At 46.2% G+C, this 15,044-nt stretch overlaps 7 non-coding genes across 7 annotated transcripts; all 7 read left to right on the top strand.

Moving 5' to 3' along the window:
* Window positions 1-506: 506 nt before the first annotated feature.
* LOC130346999 (U2 spliceosomal RNA) lies at window positions 507-697 on the top strand. Its single transcript, XR_008885019.1, has one exon. It is a non-coding gene; the product is annotated as a U2 spliceosomal RNA (small nuclear RNA).
* A 2,091-nt stretch (window positions 698-2,788) lies between these two features.
* On the top strand, window positions 2,789-2,979 carry LOC130346998 (U2 spliceosomal RNA). Its single transcript, XR_008885018.1, has one exon. It is a non-coding gene; the product is annotated as a U2 spliceosomal RNA (small nuclear RNA).
* A 2,083-nt stretch (window positions 2,980-5,062) lies between these two features.
* Window positions 5,063-5,253, top strand: LOC130346997 (U2 spliceosomal RNA). Its single transcript, XR_008885017.1, has one exon. It is a non-coding gene; the product is annotated as a U2 spliceosomal RNA (small nuclear RNA).
* A 2,083-nt stretch (window positions 5,254-7,336) lies between these two features.
* LOC130346996 (U2 spliceosomal RNA) lies at window positions 7,337-7,527 on the top strand. The gene has a single exon (XR_008885016.1). It is a non-coding gene; the product is annotated as a U2 spliceosomal RNA (small nuclear RNA).
* Window positions 7,528-9,616: 2,089 nt separating this feature from the next.
* On the top strand, window positions 9,617-9,807 carry LOC130346994 (U2 spliceosomal RNA). The gene has a single exon (XR_008885015.1). It is a non-coding gene; the product is annotated as a U2 spliceosomal RNA (small nuclear RNA).
* Window positions 9,808-11,898: 2,091 nt separating this feature from the next.
* LOC130346993 (U2 spliceosomal RNA) lies at window positions 11,899-12,089 on the top strand. Its single transcript, XR_008885014.1, has one exon. It is a non-coding gene; the product is annotated as a U2 spliceosomal RNA (small nuclear RNA).
* Window positions 12,090-14,163: 2,074 nt separating this feature from the next.
* LOC130346992 (U2 spliceosomal RNA) lies at window positions 14,164-14,354 on the top strand. Its single transcript, XR_008885013.1, has one exon. It is a non-coding gene; the product is annotated as a U2 spliceosomal RNA (small nuclear RNA).
* Window positions 14,355-15,044: the final 690 nt, after the last annotated feature.

The raw sequence follows: 15,044 nt of genomic DNA, 5'->3' as shown, positions 1-15,044 counted from the left end.
GCTTTATGAGGAGCATCAGCACTGCTCTGCCTGAGCAGAACCATCACCGCCATAGGTTGTCAAATAACCCGGATTTAACCCACACAGGTAAGTCCAATGGGGTGCAGGCATGTCCTCTATGCTTACAGCTTCCCGTGGGTGTTGGTTTGATACCGTTTGGGGACAGCCAAGGAGGCATCTGCAGGCAACAAAGGTAGGTGTGTGCTTGTGTGTGTGTTTCCTATGCAGATCCTAAGCCCAGTGTCACATGCAAGTAGGAGGAGTAAGAAGGGTTCCTGGCAAATCCGGGTTATGGATTGCATTTAAAAAGGCCCCGTGGGAGTGCAATGGGCCCCTGTCTTGCTGCTTAGCAATAATGGTATGGGTTTAGGTTCTGCTGTGTGTACTGGTGGTTGACTGCCCCCCAGCCCAGAGTGTGCATGGAAAATTGTCTGGCAGCCTCCCTGACAGCAAGCAGTGATAGTGCCCATGAAGGGGACCTTGTTGGGCCCGCCCCTTTCACGGTTATCGCTTCTCGGCCTTTTGGCTAAGATCAAGTGTAGTATCTGTTCTTATCAGTTTAATATCTGATACGTCCCCTATCTGGGGACCATATATTAAATGGATTTTTGAGAACGGGGGCCGATTTCGAAGCTTGCTTCCGTCGCCCTATGCATTGACCCGATATGGCAGTATCTTCGGGTACAGTGCACCACCCCCTTACAGGGTTAAAAAGAAAGATTCCTACTTTCATTGCTACCTGCTTGCTGGCTAGCCAGCTAGCCAGCCCTGTGGGCCTTGCTGCTGCTGCAGCCAAAAAACAAAAGGTGGTGCTGCTGCTGCTTCTGCTGCTTCTGCTTCTGCTTGTGTCTGGCCCCTGTTGGAGCGTCCAGGCACAGGACTTCTGCTGCTGCTGACTAAATGGCCTCCTTAATTGGATCATTTGAGTAGCCAGCACACCTGTGCAGGTAGGGCATGACATGATAGGCAGCTGCCTTGATAGCGGGTGGGTGCTGAATGTTCCTAATTGACAAAATAAGATTAATGCTTATGAAGAAATATAAAATCTCATCCCTTCCCCAATATCGCGCCACACCCCTACCCCTTAATTCCCTGGTTGAACTTGATGGACATATGTCTTTTTTCGACCGTACTAACTATGTAACTATGTAACATAACATGGGGGGGGTCTCCTGGCTGTTCACACAGGTGTGTCATTGCTGTACATTGACCATGCATTGCTTCTGTGGTATTGCAAAGGCAAAAACAAATGCTTCCAGCCATCCATTGCACTAATGGATTGGTCATCAGCTGGCTGTCTATGTCCCGCATCAATATAGACCAAAGTACAGAGGGTTAGGCTATGCTATTGTGCACCTACCTGATGCATCAGAAGGTGCGAGGCCCTTGCTAAATTCTGTGCACAGACTTTGAGATCTATGCTTTAGACTGTATCTAAACCTGCTCCAACATGGACTGACATTCTGGCCTACTTTCAGCCGATGCGACTTGTCTGTCGCTGAACAGTCGCTTTTTATGTATTCAGCACCTATGTATAATGTTGTAAAAATGCTCTAGAAGCTAAAGTCGCAGAAATGTCACACATATTTGGCCTGCAACTTTCTGTGCGACAAATTCAGACAGGAAAAATCAGTATAAATCCTTAGAAAATTATCCTCCAGTGTCTCCATCTGCTGGCGGTATTGAATAAGCATTGCTGCACTGATGGGGTATGCATTAGACGAAAAAAAAGAAGAAAAAGAAGAATAATACGCCCAGAAAAGAGGCGAAAAGGAGAAAAACGTAAAAAAACGTGAAAAAAAAGTAAGAGGAAGAGAAGGGAAAAAAAGGTGGAAATGGGTTTAAAAGTGATTTCGGCGGAGAAATATATATATATATATATATATATATATATATATATATATATATATATATATGCGCACACACACACATAGATATAAACGTATTCTCCGTTGAGATATTGCAGCCGCTGCTGTGTCCAGGCCCAGGAGCCTTAGCACTGTGCTGTGATGTCACTCAATACCACTGACATCACTAGGTGTAAACAACATCTCTCCTTTGCTGTGTATGTGACTATGGAGCTGTTTGGTGATGTCGTCTATTACGGCCTTCATAGAAGCAACAGGAGATTGTTGCATCCATCTTGAACCCTCAGAACTACAGTGCTATGATGTCACTCACTTCCACAGGCCTTGCAGAGTGTAAACAACAACAACCCAGCTTTGTTGTGTATGTAACCATAGGGATTTGTGATGTCACCTAGAACCTTCACAGCAGCGACAGCTTTATGAGGAGCATCAGCACTGCTCTGCCTGAGCAGAACCATCACCGCCATAGGTTGTCAAATAACCCGGATTTAACCCACACAGGTAAGTCCAATGGGGTGCAGGCATGTCCTCTATGCTTACAGCTTCCCGTGGGTGTTGGTTTGATACCGTTTGGGGACAGCCAAGGAGGCATCTGCAGGCAACAAAGGTAGGTGTGTGCTTGTGTGTGTGTTTCCTATGCAGATCCTAAGCCCAGTGTCACATGCAAGTAGGAGGAGTAAGAAGGGTTCCTGGCAAATCCGGGTTATGGATTGCATTTAAAAAGGCCCCGTGGGAGTGCAATGGGCCCCTGTCTTGCTGCTTAGCAATAATGGTATGGGTTTAGGTTCTGCTGTGTGTACTGGTGGTTGACTGCCCCCCAGCCCAGAGTGTGCATGGAAAATTGTCTGGCAGCCTCCCTGACAGCAAGCAGTGATAGTGCCCATGAAGGGGACCTTGTTGGGCCCGCCCCTTTCACGGTTATCGCTTCTCGGCCTTTTGGCTAAGATCAAGTGTAGTATCTGTTCTTATCAGTTTAATATCTGATACGTCCCCTATCTGGGGACCATATATTAAATGGATTTTTGAGAACGGGGGCCGATTTCGAAGCTTGCTTCCGTCGCCCTATGCATTGACCCGATATGGCAGTATCTTCGGGTACAGTGCACCACCCCCTTACAGGGTTAAAAAGAAAGATTCCTACTTTCATTGCTACCTGCTTGCTGGCTAGCCAGCTAGCCAGCCCTGTGGGCCTTGCTGCTGCTGCAGCCAAAAAACAAAAGGTGGTGCTGCTGCTGCTTCTGCTGCTTCTGCTTCTGCTTGTGTCTGGCCCCTGTTGGAGCGTCCAGGCACAGGACTTCTGCTGCTGCTGACTAAATGGCCTCCTTAATTGGATCATTTGAGTAGCCAGCACACCTGTGCAGGTAGGGCATGACATGATAGGCAGCTGCCTTGATAGCGGGTGGGTGCTGAATGTTCCTAATTGACAAAATAAGATTAATGCTTATGAAGAAATATAAAATCTCATCCCTTCCCCAATATCGCGCCACACCCCTACCCCTTAATTCCCTGGTTGAACTTGATGGACATATGTCTTTTTTCGACCGTACTAACTATGTAACTATGTAACATAACATGGGGGGGGTCTCCTGGCTGTTCACACAGGTGTGTCATTGCTGTACATTGACCATGCATTGCTTCTGTGGTATTGCAAAGGCAAAGACAAATGCTTCCAGCCATCCATTGCACTAATGGATTGGTCATCAGCTGGCTGTCTATGTCCCGCATCAATATAGACCAAAGTACAGAGGGTTAGGCTATGCTATTGTGCACCTACCTGATGCATCAGAAGGTGCGAGGCCCTTGCTAAATTCTGTGCACAGACTTTGAGATCTATGCTTTAGACTGTATCTAAACCTGCTCCAACATGGACTGACATTCTGGCCTACTTTCAGCCGATGCGACTTGTCTGTCGCTGAACAGTCGCTTTTTATGTATTCAGCACCTATGTATAATGTTGTAAAAATGCTCTAGAAGCTAAAGTCGCAGAAATGTCACACATATTTGGCCTGCAACTTTCTGTGCGACAAATTCAGACAGGAAAAATCAGTATAAATCCTTAGAAAATTATCCCCCAGTGTCTCCATCTGCTGGCGGTATTGAATAAGCATTGCTGCACTGATGGGGTATGCATTAGACGAAAAAAAAGAAGAAAAAGAAGAATAATACGCCCAGAAAAGAGGCGAAAAGGAGAAAAACATAAAAAAACGTGAAAAAAAAGTAAGAGGAAGAGAAGGGAAAAAAAGGTGGAAATGGGTTTAAAAGTGATTTCGGCGGAGAAATATATATATATATATATATATATATATATATATATATATATATGCGCACACACACACATAGATATAAACGTATTCTCCGTTGAGATATTGCAGCCGCTGCTGTGTCCAGGCCCAGGAGCCTTAGCACTGTGCTGTGATGTCACTCAATACCACTGACATCACTAGGTGTAAACAACATCTCTCCTTTGCTGTGTATGTGACTATGGAGCTGTTTGGTGATGTCGTCTATTACGGCCTTCATAGAAGCAACAGGAGATTGTTGCATCCATCTTGAACCCTCAGAACTACAGTGCTATGATGTCACTCACTTCCACAGGCCTTGCAGAGTGTAAACAACAACAACCCAGCTTTGTTGTGTATGTAACCATAGGGATTTGTGATGTCACCTAGAACCTTCACAGCAGCGACAGCTTTATGAGGAGCATCAGCACTGCTCTGCCTGAGCAGAACCATCACCGCCATAGGTTGTCAAATAACCCAGATTTAACCCACACAGGTAAGTCCAATGGGGTGCAGGCATGTCCTCTATGCTTACAGCTTCCCGTGGGTGTTGGTTTGATACCGTTTGGGGACAGCCAAGGAGGCATCTGCAGGCAACAAAGGTAGGTGTGTGCTTGTGTGTGTGTTTCCTATGCAGATCCTAAGCCCAGTGTCACATGCAAGTAGGAGGAGTAAGAAGGGTTCCTGGCAAATCCGGGTTATGGATTGCATTTAAAAAGGCCCCGTGGGAGTGCAATGGGCCCCTGTCTTGCTGCTTAGCAATAATGGTATGGGTTTAGGTTCTGCTGTGTGTACTGGTGGTTGACTGCCCCCCAGCCCAGAGTGTGCATGGAAAATTGTCTGGCAGCCTCCCTGACAGCAAGCAGTGATAGTGCCCATGAAGGGGACCTTGTTGGGCCCGCCCCTTTCACGGTTATCGCTTCTCGGCCTTTTGGCTAAGATCAAGTGTAGTATCTGTTCTTATCAGTTTAATATCTGATACGTCCCCTATCTGGGGACCATATATTAAATGGATTTTTGAGAACGGGGGCCGATTTCGAAGCTTGCTTCCGTCGCCCTATGCATTGACCCGATATGGCAGTATCTTCGGGTACAGTGCACCACCCCCTTACAGGGTTAAAAAGAAAGATTCCTACTTTCATTGCTACCTGCTTGCTGGCTAGCCAGCTAGCCAGCCCTGTGGGCCTTGCTGCTGCTGCAGCCAAAAAACAAAAGGTGGTGCTGCTGCTGCTTCTGCTGCTTCTGCTTCTGCTTGTGTCTGGCCCCTGTTGGAGCGTCCAGGCACAGGACTTCTGCTGCTGCTGACTAAATGGCCTCCTTAATTGGATCATTTGAGTAGCCAGCACACCTGTGCAGGTAGGGCATGACATGATAGGCAGCTGCCTTGATAGCGGGTGGGTGCTGAATGTTCCTAATTGACAAAATAAGATTAATGCTTATGAAGAAATATAAAATCTCATCCCTTCCCCAATATCGCGCCACACCCCTACCCCTTAATTCCCTGGTTGAACTTGATGGACATATGTCTTTTTTCGACCGTACTAACTATGTAACTATGTAACATAACATGGGGGGGGTCTCCTGGCTGTTCACACAGGTGTGTCATTGCTGTACATTGACCATGCATTGCTTCTGTGGTATTGCAAAGGCAAAGACAAATGCTTCCAGCCATCCATTGCACTAATGGATTGGTCATCAGCTGGCTGTCTATGTCCCGCATCAATATAGACCAAAGTACAGAGGGTTAGGCTATGCTATTGTGCACCTACCTGATGCATCAGAAGGTGCGAGGCCCTTGCTAAATTCTGTGCACAGACTTTGAGATCTATGCTTTAGACTGTATCTAAACCTGCTCCAACATGGACTGACATTCTGGCCTACTTTCAGCCGATGCGACTTGTCTGTCGCTGAACAGTCGCTTTTTATGTATTCAGCACCTATGTATAATGTTGTAAAAATGCTCTAGAAGCTAAAGTCGCAGAAATGTCACACATATTTGGCCTGCAACTTTCTGTGCGACAAATTCAGACAGGAAAAATCAGTATAAATCCTTAGAAAATTATCCCCCAGTGTCTCCATCTGCTGGCGGTATTGAATAAGCATTGCTGCACTGATGGGGTATGCATTAGACGAAAAAAAAGAAGAAAAAGAAGAATAATACGCCCAGAAAAGAGGCGAAAAGGAGAAAAACGTAAAAAAACGTGAAAAAAAAGTAAGAGGAAGAGAAGGGAAAAAAAGGTGGAAATGGGTTTAAAAGTGATTTCGGCGGAGAAATATATATATATATATATATATATATATATATATATATATATATGCGCACACACACACATAGATATAAACGTATTCTCCGTTGAGATATTGCAGCCGCTGCTGTGTCCAGGCCCAGGAGCCTTAGCACTGTGCTGTGATGTCACTCAATACCACTGATATCACTAGGTGTAAACAACATCTCTCCTTTGCTGTGTATGTGACTATGGAGCTGTTTGGTGATGTCGTCTATTACGGCCTTCATAGAAGCAACAGGAGATTGTTGCATCCATCTTGAACCCTCAGAACTACAGTGCTATGATGTCACTCACTTCCACAGGCCTTGCAGAGTGTAAACAACAACAACCCAGCTTTGTTGTGTATGTAACCATAGGGATTTGTGATGTCACCTAGAACCTTCACAGCAGCGACAGCTTTATGAGGAGCATCAGCACTGCTCTGCCTGAGCAGAACCATCACCGCCATAGGTTGTCAAATAACCCGGATTTAACCCACACAGGTAAGTCCAATGGGGTGCAGGCATGTCCTCTATGCTTACAGCTTCCCGTGGGTGTTGGTTTGATACCGTTTGGGGACAGCCAAGGAGGCATCTGCAGGCAACAAAGGTAGGTGTGTGCTTGTGTGTGTGTTTCCTATGCAGATCCTAAGCCCAGTGTCACATGCAAGTAGGAGGAGTAAGAAGGGTTCCTGGCAAATCCGGGTTATGGATTGCATTTAAAAAGGCCCCGTGGGAGTGCAATGGGCCCCTGTCTTGCTGCTTAGCAATAATGGTATGGGTTTAGGTTCTGCTGTGTGTACTGGTGGTTGACTGCCCCCCAGCCCAGAGTGTGCATGGAAAATTGTCTGGCAGCCTCCCTGACAGCAAGCAGTGATAGTGCCCATGAAGGGGACCTTGTTGGGCCCGCCCCTTTCACGGTTATCGCTTCTCGGCCTTTTGGCTAAGATCAAGTGTAGTATCTGTTCTTATCAGTTTAATATCTGATACGTCCCCTATCTGGGGACCATATATTAAATGGATTTTTGAGAACGGGGGCCGATTTCGAAGCTTGCTTCCGTCGCCCTATGCATTGACCCGATATGGCAGTATCTTCGGGTACAGTGCACCACCCCCTTACAGGGTTAAAAAGAAAGATTCCTACTTTCATTGCTACCTGCTTGCTGGCTAGCCAGCTAGCCAGCCCTGTGGGCCTTGCTGCTGCTGCAGCCAAAAAACAAAAGGTGGTGCTGCTGCTGCTTCTGCTGCTTCTGCTTCTGCTTGTGTCTGGCCCCTGTTGGAGCGTCCAGGCACAGGACTTCTGCTGCTGCTGACTAAATGGCCTCCTTAATTGGATCATTTGAGTAGCCAGCACACCTGTGCAGGTAGGGCATGACATGATAGGCAGCTGCCTTGATAGCGGGTGGGTGCTGAATGTTCCTAATTGACAAAATAAGATTAATGCTTATGAAGAAATATAAAATCTCATCCCTTCCCCAATATCGCGCCACACCCCTACCCCTTAATTCCCTGGTTGAACTTGATGGACATATGTCTTTTTTCGACCGTACTAACTATGTAACTATGTAACATAACATGGGGGGGGTCTCCTGGCTGTTCACACAGGTGTGTCATTGCTGTACATTGACCATGCATTGCTTCTGTGGTATTGCAAAGGCAAAGACAAATGCTTCCAGCCATCCATTGCACTAATGGATTGGTCATCAGCTGGCTGTCTATGTCCCGCATCAATATAGACCAAAGTACAGAGGGTTAGGCTATGCTATTGTGCACCTACCTGATGCATCAGAAGGTGCGAGGCCCTTGCTAAATTCTGTGCACAGACTTTGAGATCTATGCTTTAGACTGTATCTAAACCTGCTCCAACATGGACTGACATTCTGGCCTACTTTCAGCCGATGCGACTTGTCTGTCGCTGAACAGTCGCTTTTTATGTATTCAGCACCTATGTATAATGTTGTAAAAATGCTCTAGAAGCTAAAGTCGCAGAAATGTCACACATATTTGGCCTGCAACTTTCTGTGCGACAAATTCAGACAGGAAAAATCAGTATAAATCCTTAGAAAATTATCCCCCAGTGTCTCCATCTGCTGGCGGTATTGAATAAGCATTGCTGCACTGATGGGGTATGCATTAGACGAAAAAAAAGAAGAAAAAGAAGAATAATACGCCCAGAAAAGAGGCGAAAAGGAGAAAAACGTAAAAAAACGTGAAAAAAAAGTAAGAGGAAGAGAAGGGAAAAAAAGGTGGAAATGGGTTTAAAAGTGATTTCGGCGGAGAAATATATATATATATATATATATATATATATATATATATATATATATATATGCGCACACACACACATAGATATAAACGTATTCTCCGTTGAGATATTGCAGCCGCTGCTGTGTCCAGGCCCAGGAGCCTTAGCACTGTGCTGTGATGTCACTCAATACCACTGATATCACTAGGTGTAAACAACATCTCTCCTTTGCTGTGTATGTGACTATGGAGCTGTTTGGTGATGTCGTCTATTACGGCCTTCATAGAAGCAACAGGAGATTGTTGCATCCATCTTGAACCCTCAGAACTACAGTGCTATGATGTCACTCACTTCCACAGGCCTTGCAGAGTGTAAACAACAACAACCCAGCTTTGTTGTGTATGTAACCATAGGGATTTGTGATGTCACCTAGAACCTTCACAGCAGCGACAGCTTTATGAGGAGCATCAGCACTGCTCTGCCTGAGCAGAACCATCACCGCCATAGGTTGTCAAATAACCCGGATTTAACCCACACAGGTAAGTCCAATGGGGTGCAGGCATGTCCTCTATGCTTACAGCTTCCCGTGGGTGTTGGTTTGATACCGTTTGGGGACAGCCAAGGAGGCATCTGCAGGCAACAAAGGTAGGTGTGTGCTTGTGTGTGTGTTTCCTATGCAGATCCTAAGCCCAGTGTCACATGCAAGTAGGAGGAGTAAGAAGGGTTCCTGGCAAATCCGGGTTATGGATTGCATTTAAAAAGGCCCCGTGGGAGTGCAATGGGCCCCTGTCTTGCTGCTTAGCAATAATGGTATGGGTTTAGGTTCTGCTGTGTGTACTGGTGGTTGACTGCCCCCCAGCCCAGAGTGTGCATGGAAAATTGTCTGGCAGCCTCCCTGACAGCAAGCAGTGATAGTGCCCATGAAGGGGACCTTGTTGGGCCCGCCCCTTTCACGGTTATCGCTTCTCGGCCTTTTGGCTAAGATCAAGTGTAGTATCTGTTCTTATCAGTTTAATATCTGATACGTCCCCTATCTGGGGACCATATATTAAATGGATTTTTGAGAACGGGGGCCGATTTCGAAGCTTGCTTCCGTCGCCCTATGCATTGACCCGATATGGCAGTATCTTCGGGTACAGTGCACCACCCCCTTACAGGGTTAAAAAGAAAGATTCCTACTTTCATTGCTACCTGCTTGCTGGCTAGCCAGCTAGCCAGCCCTGTGGGCCTTGCTGCTGCTGCAGCCAAAAAACAAAAGGTGGTGCTGCTGCTGCTTCTGCTGCTTCTGCTTCTGCTTGTGTCTGGCCCCTGTTGGAGCGTCCAGGCACAGGACTTCTGCTGCTGCTGACTAAATGGCCTCCTTAATTGGATCATTTGAGTAGCCAGCACACCTGTGCAGGTAGGGCATGACATGATAGGCAGCTGCCTTGATAGCGGGTGGGTGCTGAATGTTCCTAATTGACAAAATAAGATTAATGCTTATGAAGAAATATAAAATCTCATCCCTTCCCCAATATCGCGCCACACCCCTACCCCTTAATTCCCTGGTTGAACTTGATGGACATATGTCTTTTTTCGACCGTACTAACTATGTAACTATGTAACATAACATGGGGGGGGTCTCCTGGCTGTTCACACAGGTGTGTCATTGCTGTACATTGACCATGCATTGCTTCTGTGGTATTGCAAAGGCAAAGACAAATGCTTCCAGCCATCCATTGCACTAATGGATTGGTCATCAGCTGGCTGTCTATGTCCCGCATCAATATAGACCAAAGTACAGAGGGTTAGGCTATGCTATTGTGCACCTACCTGATGCATCAGAAGGTGCGAGGCCCTTGCTAAATTCTGTGCACAGACTTTGAGATCTATGCTTTAGACTGTATCTAAACCTGCTCCAACATGGACTGACATTCTGGCCTACTTTCAGCCGATGCGACTTGTCTGTCGCTGAACAGTCGCTTTTTATGTATTCAGCACCTATGTATAATGTTGTAAAAATGCTCTAGAAGCTAAAGTCGCAGAAATGTCACACATATTTGGCCTGCAACTTTCTGTGCGACAAATTCAGACAGGAAAAATCAGTATAAATCCTTAGAAAATTATCCCCCAGTGTCTCCATCTGCTGGCGGTATTGAATAAGCATTGCTGCACTGATGGGGTATGCATTAGACGAAAAAAAAGAAGAAAAAGAAGAATAATACGCCCAGAAAAGAGGCGAAAAGGAGAAAAACGTAAAAAAACGTGAAAAAAAAGTAAGAGGAAGAGAAGGGAAAAAAAGGTGGAAATGGGTTTAAAAGTGATTTCGGCGGAGAAATATATATATATATATATATATATATATATATATATATATATATATATATATGCGCACACACACACATAGATATAAACGTATTCTCCGTTGAGATATTGCAGCCGCTGCTGTGTCCAGGCCCAGGAGCCTTAGCACTGTGCTGTGATGTCACTCAATACCACTGACATCACTAGGTGTAAACAACATCTCTCCTTTGCTGTGTATGTGACTATGGAGCTGTTTGGTGATGTCGTCTATTACGGCCTTCATAGAAGCAACAGGAGATTGTTGCATCCATCTTGAACCCTCAGAACTACAGTGCTATGATGTCACTCACTTCCACAGGCCTTGCAGAGTGTAAACAACAACAACCCAGCTTTGTTGTGTATGTAACCATAGGGATTTGTGATGTCACCTAGAACCTTCACAGCAGCGACAGCTTTATGAGGAGCATCAGCACTGCTCTGCCTGAGCAGAACCATCACCGCCATAGGTTGTCAAATAACCCGGATTTAACCCACACAGGTAAGTCCAATGGGGTGCAGGCATGTCCTCTATGCTTACAGCTTCCCGTGGGTGTTGGTTTGATACCGTTTGGGGACAGCCAAGGAGGCATCTGCAGGCAACAAAGGTAGGTGTGTGCTTGTGTGTGTGTTTCCTATGCAGATCCTAAGCCCAGTGTCACATGCAAGTAGGAGGAGTAAGAAGGGTTCCTGGCAAATCCGGGTTATGGATTGCATTTAAAAAGGCCCCGTGGGAGTGCAATGGGCCCCTGTCTTGCTGCTTAGCAATAATGGTATGGGTTTAGGTTCTGCTGTGTGTACTGGTGGTTGACTGCCCCCCAGCCCAGAGTGTGCATGGAAAATTGTCTGGCAGCCTCCCTGACAGCAAGCAGTGATAGTGCCCATGAAGGGGACCTTGTTGGGCCCGCCCCTTTCACGGTTATCGCTTCTCGGCCTTTTGGCTAAGATCAAGTGTAGTATCTGTTCTTATCAGTTTAATATCTGATACGTCCCCTATCTGGGGACCATATATTAAATGGATTTTTGAGAACGGGGGCCGATTTCGAAGCTTGCTTCCGTCGCCCTATGCATTGACCCGATATGGCAGTATCTTCGGGTACAGTGCACCACCCCCTTACAGGGTTAAAAAGAAAGATTCCTACTTTCATTGCTACCTGCTTGCTGGCTAGCCAGCTAGCCAGCCCTGTGGGCCTTGCTGCTGCTGCAGCCAAAAAACAAAAGGTGCTGCTTCTGCTGCTTCTGCTTCTGCTTGTGTCTGGCCCCTGTTGGAGCGTCCAGGCACAGGACTTCTGCTGCTGCTGACTAAATGGCCTCCTTAATTGGATCATTTGAGTAGCCAGCACACCTGTGCAGGTAGGGCATGACATGATAGGCAGCTGCCTTGATAGCGGGTGGGTGCTGAATGTTCCTAATTGACAAAATAAGATTAATGCTTATGAAGAAATATAAAATCTCATCCCTTCCCCAATATCGCGCCACACCCCTACCCCTTAATTCCCTGGTTGAACTTGATGGACATATGTCTTTTTTCGACCGTACTAACTATGTAACTATGTAACATAACATGGGGGGGGTCTCCTGGCTGTTCACACAGGTGTGTCATTGCTGTACATTGACCATGCATTGCTTCTGTGGTATTGCAAAGGCAAAGACAAATGCTTCCAGCCATCCATTGCACTAATGGATTGGTCATCAGCTGGCTGTCTATGTCCCGCATCAATATAGACATAAGTACAGAGGGTTAGGCTATGCTATTGTGCACCTACCTGATGCATCAGAAGGTGCGAGGCCCTTGCTAAATTCTGTGCACAGACTTTGAGATCTATGCTTTAGACTGTATCTAAACCTGCTCCAACATGGACTGACATTCTGGCCTACTTTCAGCCGATGCGACTTGTCTGTCGCTGAACAGTCGCTTTTTATGTATTCAGCACCTATGTATAATGTTGTAAAAATGCTCTAGAAGCTAAAGTCGCAGAAATGTCACACATATTTGGCCTGCAACTTTCTGTGCGACAAATTCAGACAGGAAAAATCAGTATAAATCCTTAGAAAATTATCCCCCAGTGTCTACATCTGCTGGCGGTATTGAATAAGCATTGCTGCACTGATGGGGTATGCATTAGACGAAAAAAAAGAAGAAAAAGAAGAATAATACGCCCAGAAAAGAGGCGAAAAGGAGAAAAACGTAAAAAAACGTGAAAAAAAAGTAAGAGGAAGAGAAGGGAAAAAAAGGTGGAAATGAGTTTAAAAGTGATTTCGGCGGAGAAATATATATATATATATATATTTATATATATATATATATATATATGCGCACACACACACATAGATATAAACGTATTCTCCGTTGAGATATTGCAGCCGCTGCTGTGTCCAGGCCCAGGAGCCTTAGCACTGTGCTGTGATGTCACTCAATACCACTGACATCACTAGGTGTAAACAACATCTCTCCTTTGCTGTGTATGTGACTATGGAGCTGTTTGGTGATGTCGTCTATTACGGCCTTCATAGAAGCAACAGGAGATTGTTGCATCCATCTTGAACCCTCAGAACTACAGTGCTATGATGTCACTCACTTCCACAGGCCTTGCAGAGTGTAAACAACAACAACCCAGCTTTGTTGTGTATGTAACCATAGGGATTTGTGATGTCACCTAGAACCTTCACAGCAGCGACAGCTTTATGAGGAGCATCAGCACTGCTCTGCCTGAGCAGAACCATCACCGCCATAGGTTGTCAAATAACCCGGATTTAACCCACACAGGTAAGTCCAATGGGGTGCAGACATGTCCTCTATGCTTACAGCTTAACGTGGGTGTTGGTTTGATATCGTTTGGGGACAGCCAAGGAGGCATCTGCAGGCAACAAAGGTAGGTGTGTGCTTGTGTGTGTGTTTCCTATGCAGATCCTAAGCCCAGTGTCACATGCAAGTAGGAGGAGTAAGAAGGGTTCCTGGCAAATCCGGGTTATGGATTGCATTTAAAAAGGCCCCGTGGGAGTGCAATGGGCCCCTGTCTTGCTGCTTAGCAATAATGGTATGGGTTTAGGTTCTGCTGTGTGTACTGGTGGTTGACTGCCCCCCAGCCCAGAGTGTGCATGGAAAATTGTCTGGCAGCCTCCCTGACAGCAAGCAGTGATAGTGCCCATGAAGGGGACCTTGTTGGGCCCGCCCCTTTCACGGTTATCGCTTCTCGGCCTTTTGGCTAAGATCAAGTGTAGTATCTGTTCTTATCAGTTTAATATCTGATACGTCCCCTATCTGGGGACCATATATTAAATGGATTTTTGAGAACGGGGGCCGATTTCGAAGCTTGCTTCCGTCGCCCTATGCATTGACCCGATATGGCAGTATCTTCGGGTACAGTGCACCACCCCCTTACAGGGTTAAAAAGAAAGATTCCTACTTTCATTGCTACCTGCTTGCTGGCTAGCCAGCTAGCCAGCCCTGTGGGCCTTGCTGCTGCTGCAGCCAAAAAACAAAAGGTGGTGCTGCTGCTGCTTCTGCTGCTTCTGCTTCTGCTTGTGTCTGGCCCCTGTTGGAGCGTCCAGGCACAGGACTTCTGCTGCTGCTGACTAAATGGCCTCCTTAATTGGATCATTTGAGTAGCCAGCACACCTGTGCAGGTAGGGCATGACATGATAGGCAGCTGCCTTGATAGCGGGTGGGTGCTGAATGTTCCTAATTGACAAAATAAGATTAATGCTTATGAAGAAATATAAAATCTCATCCCTTCCCCAATATCGCGCCACACCCCTACCCCTTAATTCCCTGGTTGAACTTGATGGACATATGTCTTTTTTCGACCGTACTAACTATGTAACTATGTAACATAACATGGGGGGGGGGTCTCCTGGCTGTTCACACAGGTGTGTCATTGCTGTACATTGACCATGCATTGCTTCTGTGGTATTGCAAAGGCAAAGACAAATGCTTCCAGCCATCCATTGCACTAATGGATTGGTCATCAGCTGGCTGTCTATGTCCCGCATCAATATAGACCAAAGTACAGAGGGTTAGGCTATGCTATTGTGCACCTACCTGATGCATCAGAAGGTGCGAGGCC

Source organism: Hyla sarda, unplaced genomic scaffold (genome assembly GCF_029499605.1).
Source record: "Hyla sarda isolate aHylSar1 unplaced genomic scaffold, aHylSar1.hap1 scaffold_806, whole genome shotgun sequence".
NCBI lineage: Eukaryota > Metazoa > Chordata > Amphibia > Anura > Hylidae > Hyla > Hyla sarda.
This window is presented reverse-complemented; position numbering and strand designations above follow the sequence as displayed.